At 43.3% G+C, this 8,861-nt stretch overlaps 1 protein-coding gene across 1 annotated transcript in view; it reads left to right on the top strand.

Moving 5' to 3' along the window:
- The first annotated feature begins 7,340 nt into the window (after nucleotides 1-7,340).
- The window catches only part of LOC124594128 (NPC intracellular cholesterol transporter 1 homolog 1b-like), a 124,718-nt gene continuing 123,197 nt past the window's right edge, over nucleotides 7,341-8,861 (top strand). The window contains exon 1 of the mRNA XM_047132485.1: nucleotides 7,341-7,429. The gene's annotated coding sequence lies outside the window, so the exon portion shown is untranslated. The remainder of the gene's footprint in view (nucleotides 7,430-8,861) is intronic.

The raw sequence follows: 8,861 nt of genomic DNA, 5'->3' as shown, positions 1-8,861 counted from the left end.
CTGGTGTTATTCTTCAATTATTTTACACTGACTGACAAAATTTATCAACAGAAAGATGGGTGGCAATGGGTTATGATTTACATGGAACCTTGTCGGGTATTTTCATAAATTACTTGGAAAACAAATTCTTTGAAATATGTAAATGATTCGATAGTATTATACAAAGAAGACAAAAATGACATTGAAAATGTAACAAATAAAATCTGATCTCAGCACCAAAGGATCAAGTTCGCTATGGACTGTGAGGAAGACAACTGCATAAACCATTGGGGTTTCTACTAATAAATAAATGCGGAAAACACGAATTTAGCTTATTTTGGACACATGCATTTGTTAATGAGGGCTCATACCACCCTCCAGGATACAACTGCGCATATTTTAATGCAATGCTGAACAGGTAATTAAGGTTGCCGCTAAGACAGCAGGGTGAATAAAAAGAACTGAGTGATTTAAAGCAAGTGGCTGTGGCGAATGAATACAGAAACAAGGACTTGGTGAAAATGTATAGTAAGATAAAGAAGAAACAATTAAAATAAATAAGTAGACGTCATATTGCAGCTAAGAATAACAACAAAAAAATATGTGGTTTTTACTTGCCATGGAAAGACAGCCAACCACACTGGGAAATGTTTTCGTAAAGTACATGTTAAAATAGGTTTCCGTACAAATAACGTGTTAAAATTTAGGCTCTGCCATAAAATCTGTAATAGCAGGAATAAATTTCAGGACTCAGGTGTGTACAGAATCAAAAACAATGACCCTTGTAAACAGTGCATGGGACAAACGGGATGAGCACGAAAACTAGATTTGGGAGCCACATATACTCACAGAACAAAACAGAGGTTTGGGCATCGTATGTGGCAACTCAGTCACGAACACTGAGCAAAATTTGGACACCCCACAGAGAGCTGGAATAGAATGATTCCTTAACGTCTCGGAGGAACTTGCAATTTACACTCACAAAAGCGAGATCCAAACCTTAGTCCGAAACAGAAGAACAAATTCAACCATAATGACTTCTTCAATATTTATGTCGACTTCCTAAAGTGGTGACTGTTGCATATAGATGACTAATGACGATAGGTGGGAGAACGTGTACGGTGTAAAATCTGAATCAAGTATGTTGCGCCGGGCCCTGGTAAGAGGCCCTCCTGCGCATCGCTCTGCCCACGGTTGCGGTCAGCAGACGATGGTCGCTCGCGTCACAACACAAAACAGCGATCACGTGACGAATCGAGCAACGATGAAGACAGGCCTGCAGCAACGCCATGGACATGGGCGCCTCCGACTTTTAAATTAAAGTGTGTTTTATGATGTTTTTTATAATGTCTATCACCTTGACAAACCACAGATTTCAATTAAGTACCTCTAAGAACAGTATTCTCAAAAAACAAACAAAAATTAATATTAATTCAGTGTAGGTATATACAGAGGGGTCCAAAAAATGTATCCACTGTTTAAAAGTCCATAACTTGCAAACTAATTGACGGAGTTGTCTCATTTTTGGTGGAAATGTAGCTTAAAGTCCAACTTAAAGATATCGCTGTAGGTGTTCGAAATGGTCACCATTAACATCCACACACAAACGATGCCGCCGAACTGCAGCAAGAATTACTAACTACAACGTGTTCGGTTGGGTATTTGCACATGAATGTATAATGGGTTCTCGAAGTTCATCCAATGTGCTTGGCTTTTGTCGATAAACGACGTCCTTTGGTGTTCCCCACAGACAAAAGTCCAGAGGAGTTAGGTCTGGGGAACGTGGCGGATACTCCACAGCACCTCTACGGCCTATCTATCTTCCTGGTAGATTTTCGTCGAGATACGCCCTAACACGATTTTGGTAGTGGGCTGGGGCACCATCTTGTTGAAAGTAAACTCTTCCGTCTCCAGACAAGTCTCGGATGGCAGGTAAAATGGATGTCTGAAGCTTCGGAAAGCACATCTCACCGGTAACTGTGCCGTCAAAGAAGAATGGCCCAATCAAGCCCCGGTAAAACAACCCACACCACACATTTACTCCTGGCAAATTCACGGCAAATTTGTCTCGAATACGACGAATCGTTAAAAGTGTAGGTGGCTCTGTTTGATACTCATTTCGCCATTGCCGTTGAACCTCATTAATGTTTTCATACTTAAAATACCACTTCAAAACTGATTTCCTTTCATCGAATGTAAGCCTTGCGCCAGCCATGTTTATTCGAGTAACTAGGTGCAACTAAGAACAAAACACTGACTATCTGGCGACTGTCATCTGACGAAACAAAACAACGCAATACAACGCTTTTGTGGCGATTGCTGAAACTACAAAGTATTAGACTACCAAAGATGAGACGACTCCGTCAATTAGTTTGCAAGTTATGGACTTTTAAATAAATGGATAAATTTTTTGGACCCCTCTGAATGTTTTATTCGAATGTTACAAGTGCACCAGTCGCCACTGGCTAACAGTAACTCTATGGGCTATATTAATAACGTGGAGTCTACCAAACCACTGTTTTATTACGTGAAGTAGCATGTAAATTTTACTAATAGTTGGACGGATTACTCTTATAGCCGACACAGTCAGGTACGTTTCCGTGCATTTGATGTTTGATGATGGCATGGCATAATAACATTTGTATTTCGTAGAGTATTATGTTATTTTTCCTACAGGTCTGAGAAGCTTTCAAGTGGAAACGGTCATTTTAAAAGATTAATGCAATCAAGGTGGATAATAAATCTGTTTCGAAAAGTTTTAAAACAGCGCACACTCCACTGAAAAATGAGAACTCTATCTGTAGACAAATTAGCAATGGTTCCAGAAACAGAAAGTGGCGTCTCACTCGACAGAACATGGAGGACACATTAAAATGTGACAGCCCATCACACACGGCCGGAAAAAAAAATGAGTACACGGAAAGACGACGTTAACTTTGATTCAGTAGTCGCATATGCCACCTCGTAGATAGTATATGTGCTGATAATGGTTTCAACGTCTTCCGCCAACTGATAGCATAGTGGCATATCTACCGGAGTGCCATCTGTGTCTACCCTTTGATAGGGAATGCTCATAGCCAGAAGGCTCAATGTGGTGCAAACATGTGAAGCAAGCAGCAACCATGCCACAGAGATGCACTCGTGCTTCCAACTGAGCGAGTTTAAGGTCAAACTGTGGCCTTCCGAATGGCAGGATGGTCCTTTCAGAGAATTTCCTCACAAGTTGGACGTACTGCGTCAGTTGTGCGACGATGCTGATTTCAGTGGTCATGCGAACATTCTCATTCTGGACGTCCGTACGACACAGACGCCCGCCGGGACTGCCGCTTCCATAGCACAGATAAGAGGGCTTGTGAGCGGTGGGACAACAGACAGGCACACTTCTAGCCCGTCTCCCGCTCACATCACAGCGTCGACGTGGACGGCTCGATTGGCGCCGTCAGAAGATCACTTGGAAGATGGAATCGCGCGCTGCGGCGTTCAGCGACGACAGTAGATTCTGCCTGCACGCAAGTGATGGTTGTTTGCGCATATAACGTAGACCTGATGAGCGTTGTCTCGTAGAGCGCATTCGTCCAAGACACACTGGCCCCATCCAGAACCTTACGGTCTGAGGTTTGATGAGTTACAACTCTCGTTCAACCTTTGGTGTTACTAGGGGGCACGCTAACCAGCACTCGGTACGTGTAGAATGTTGTTAGACCCGTTCTTTCGTCGTTCTTGCAACAGGAAGGTGATGTGTTGCTCCAACAAGATAACGCTCGCCGACACACTGCCCGTGAAACTCAACTTGCTCTGCAAGACGTGCAACAAATCCACTGGCCAGCACGATCTCCGGACTCATCTCCAACCGAGCACGTGTGGGATATGATGGGACGAGAAGTGACTCGCGCAACCCGTCAGCCAACATCTCTTACAGAACTATGTGAACAGATCGAGCAGTTCTGGCACAAAGCACCCAAGGACAATATTCTCTATCTATCGACTGGATGTCAGAGTCAGACCCTGCATTACTGCCTATAGAGGCTATACCACGTACTAATATGGGAGTTTCAGCACGGATCGATACTTGGTATCTCAGAACCGCTTGCGCTCTTGATCTGTAAATGTAATAATTTAATGTATTCCACAAGCGCTGCTGCAACAAATAATCTAAAGTGCACTAAAAAAATTTAAAAGGGTGTACTAATTTTTTGCCGGGAGTGTATATGCCAATGGCTGGACGAAGTAAACAGATGCAATATCGTGACATGCCACTCAAGTTTGCCGCTAGTTTTCTCCCATCAGTTATTTTACATCTCTGTTATTACTCTACTATCTTTGATAATACTGCCTCGTTACAAGCACCTATAAAGATGCTCTTGACATGTACAGTATTCTATCGTATCAGAGTTCCTCGCGCTGCATAAACAGAAAGCAATATTCTTTATCTTAAGATTGAATCTTGGTACACCTCGGAGCAAAAGCCCCTCCCACACGCGTCTCGCGAAATGAACACGACGATCAGAGAAAACAAAAGTCATACGAAAAGAAAATGGAAAAAAGCAGTGGTACCAGAAGCACTCTCCGTCATAGACCGTGACGTTGCTTGTGGAGTGTAGACGTAGATAGCGTAATATGTTTCTATTGTTACTTTATCCCAAATACAAAATTATAAAGCAATAATTCATCAAGGTAAAAAACGTGAAAGATATCCATCTGCAGTTTGTAAGTTTGAATCCTGATTTGGCACCGGAGACCACGCGACAGTCGACCGACTGCCGTAGCATCCTCGGTCATTCACCATCGGATTCTATAAATTTGCGAGCACATAATTCTAGTGAAGAGTAAGCAGACGAAGATTATGTAGTCACTTCTTTGGAGCGAAGCGCAGTTTCAGACTACAAGTTTGTGCCAATTACACCCTCGTTTCTCATGCAAAAAAAAAATGGCTCTGAGCACTATGGGACTTAACATCTATGGTCATCAGTCCCCTAGAACTTAGAACTACTTAAACCTAACTAACCTAAGGACATTACACAACACCCAGTCATCACGAGGCAGAGAAAATCCCCGACCCCGCCGGGAATCGAACCCGGGAACCCGGGCGTGGGAAGCCAGAACGCTACCGCACGACCACGAGCTGCGGACGTTTCTCATGCAGAGCAAGCCCTTTTCTTCTTAAAAGAATAGCATACTACCTCTGTACAAGAGAAACAAGACTTTACTAAAAAACTACATAGTAGGGCGCGGTGTTTTTTCGACGTGAACTGCGTCCTTGCACAGTGTCAAGTTACATGAAAATCAAACAACTAAGTGCCAGTGAGAGTGCTATTTACGACAATTAGCATTATGCACTCCGCCGAAAATTATCGTGTGTAGTATACGATACATTCGAAGTAGCTTAATGTTGCAAATTCATGAACACATCAAATATGTTCCTTTGCTGGTAATCACCTTCCAAGCAGGACTAAACTCATTCCCTCCGATTCTCAAAACATTAATGCATGACATTTTCCGTGAGATTGTGCTGCAGTCCTGCGTACTTTGCCTACCGTTAATGCACAAGAGTACGTCTGTAGTAATCTGCTAGTCCACTGCCACTGAGGTCATCAGTTTTAACTGAACTCGTCACAGCCTTAGGGAATACCATGTCTAAAGACAGTCACTCACTAATACGAGCCGGCCGGGGTGGCCGAGCGGTTCCAGGCGCTACAGTCTGGAACCGCGGGACCGCTACGGTCGCAGGTTCGAATCCTGCCTCGGACATGGATGTGTGTGATGTCCTTAGGTTAGTTAGGTTTAAGTAGTTCTAAGTTCTAGGGGACTGATGACCTCAGAAGTTAAGTCCCATAGTGCTCAAAGCCACTTGAACTATTTGAACTAATACGACACGATCAATAATTCCTTAGTAATGTAAGCAGCACGAGCACCATATCGATCCGCGGGGCTGATTACCTTGTTCCGAAAATGTTAAGCCTAAATAATAGTTTATTCAGCGAAATTATGACTGGTTGCCTTATTTTCGCATTTTTACTATAGACGTGTTGTTGTTCTACCACAGTAACTGTTATATACGTTGTATGACACCACGGAATATCGGACCAGGTTTGTGATTGGATTCAGGATTTCCTAGAAGAAAGAACACAACATGTCATTCTTAACGGTTCAAAATCTGCAGATGTAGAGGTAATTTCGGGAGTACCGCAGGGAAGCGTGATAGGACCTTTATTGTTTACAATATACATAAATGACTTAGTTGACAACATCGGTAGCTCCGTGAGGCTATTTGCAGATGACACGGTTGTCTACAAGAAAGTAGCAACATCAGAAGACTCGTACGTACTCCAGGAGGACCTGCAGAGGATTAATGCATGGTGCGACAGCTGGCAGCTTTCCCTAAACGTAGATAAATGTAATATAATGCGCATACATAGGGGCAGAAATCCATTCCAGTACGATTATGCCATAGGTGGTAAATCATTGGAAGCGGTAACGACCGTAAAATACTTAGGAGTTACTATCCGGAGCGATCTGAAGTGGAATGATCACATAAAACAAATAGTGGGAAAAGCAGGCGCCAGGTTGAGATTCATAGGAAGAATTCTAAGAAAATGTGACTCATCGACGAAAGAAGTAGCTTACAAAACGCTTGTTCGTCCGATTCTTGAGTATTGCTCATCAGTATGGGACCCTTACCAGGTTGGATTAATAGAAGAGATAGACATGATCCAGCGAAAAGCAGCGCGATTCGTCATGGGGACATTTATTCAGCGCGAGAGCGTTACGGAGATGCTGAACAAGCTCCAGTGGCGGACACTTCAAGAAAGGCGTTACGCAATACGGAGAGGTTTATTATCGAAATTACGAGAGAGCACATTCCGGGAAGAGATGGGCAACATGTTACTACCGCCCACATATATCTCGCGTAATGATCACAACGAAAAGATCCGAGAAATTAGAGCAAATGCGGAGACTTACAAGCAGTCGTTCTTCCCACGCACAATTCGTGAATGGAACAGGGAAGGGGGGATCAGATAGTGGTACAATAAGTACCCTCCGCCACACACCGCAAGGTGGCTCGCGGAGTATAGATGTAGTAGATGTAGATGTAGAAATGCTGTAGATTTGTATAGTTTCCAGATATTTTCCGTTCGTGGTGCTAATTTTGAAAACAGGAACATATTGACTCCACATTCATTGCTCTCTTTTCATCATATGCTTTTCCGTTTCTTTAATAAAATTCCTGAATACTTCTCCAGTTGCTTTAGAACAAAACTACATTTCTGTTTTCAGCAAGAAGAGAGTGAGGGTCACTGCGTATGGTACGGTGAATGTTACGGTGACGGCGCAAACAACAAGTTCAACTGCTATACCAACATAACAGCACAGAACTTGACCGACAAAGACTCACTTGAATACTTAAAGGAAACGTGTCCCTTTCTGGTGGACCAAGAAGCAAAATATGCTAGTAAGTAACACCTGCTGTGCATACGAGCCAATCGTATTATATCTGCCTAACCAGTACGGTTTGTTGAACCTCCGAATATTGCGGACTTAACAGTCCACGCCTTCGAAATGGTAAGCTGTCGATCTTGTTTCCTTTTTCCTCTGCAATCCATCTCTGTAACTTCGTCGGAAATCTGTCGTTATCCATTCGTTATTAATGATCACACCATAAAAAACTATTCCTCTCAATAGCTTCCAATTAGTTCCCTCCCACTTCCAAGATTTTTCTGATCTCTTCATTGCTGTCTAACCTTGATTCTCCATCTTTCAGCTCTTCGTTTCCATGGATAGCAGTTAAAAATTTCCTGTCTTTTTTCTTTCGCAAACTTCCGACGCATATATACGTAAGTTATTTTATGTATGTAGGCTGAAGCGGCGGGTGAAAATTTGTACCAAGGTCAGGAACCGAACCCAGGTCTCTTGCTTACTATGCATTCCTCACACATAAATAAAGAAAAGATGTTATGTGGACATGTCTCCGGAAACGCTTAATTTCCATGTTACAGCTCATTTTAGCTTCGTCAGTATGTACTGTACTTCCTGGATTCACCACCAGTTGGCCGAATTGAAAGAAGGTAATGTTGACTTCGGTGCTTGTGTTGATATGCGACTCATTGATCTACAGATCAAGCACATTAGTACGTAGCATCAACAGGTTAGTGTTCATCACGAACGTGGTTTTGCAGTCAGTGCAATGTTTACAAATGCGGAGTTGGCAGATGCCCATTTGATTTATGGATTAGCACGGGGCAATAGCCGTGGCGCGGTACGTTTGTATCGAGACAGATTTCCAGAACGAAGGTGTCCCGACAGGAAGACGTTCGAAGCAATTGATTGGCGTCTTAGGGAGCACGGAACATTCCAGCCTATGACTCGCGACTGGGAAAGACCTAGAACGACGAGGACACCTGCAATGGACGAGGCAATTCTTCGTGCAGTTGACGATAACCCTAATGTCAGCGTCAGAGAAGTTGCTGCTGTACAAGGTAACGTTGACCACGTCACTGTATGGAGAATGCTACGGGAGAACCAGTTGTTTCCGTACCATGTACAGCGTGTGCAGGCACTATCAGCAGCTGATTGGCCTCCAAGGGTACACTTCTGCCAATGGTTCATCCAACAATGTGTCAATCCTCATTTCAGTGCAACTGTTCTCTTTACGGATGAGGCTTCAGTCCAACGTGATCAAATTGTAAATTTTCACAATCAACATGTGTGGGCTGACGAGAATCCGCACGCAAATATTGCAATCACGTCATCAACACAGATTTTCTGTGAACGTTTGGGCAGGCATTGTTGGTGATGTCTTGATTGGGCCCCATGTTCTTCCACCTACGCTCAATGGAGCATGTTGTCATGATTTCATACGGGATACTCTACCTGTGCTGCTAGAA

The sequence above is a fragment of the Schistocerca americana genome, chromosome 2, assembly GCF_021461395.2.
Source record: "Schistocerca americana isolate TAMUIC-IGC-003095 chromosome 2, iqSchAmer2.1, whole genome shotgun sequence".
Classification (NCBI taxonomy): Eukaryota; Metazoa; Arthropoda; class Insecta; order Orthoptera; family Acrididae; genus Schistocerca; species Schistocerca americana.
Note: the sequence above shows the minus strand (reverse complement) of the source record. Positions and strands in the feature narration are given on the sequence as shown.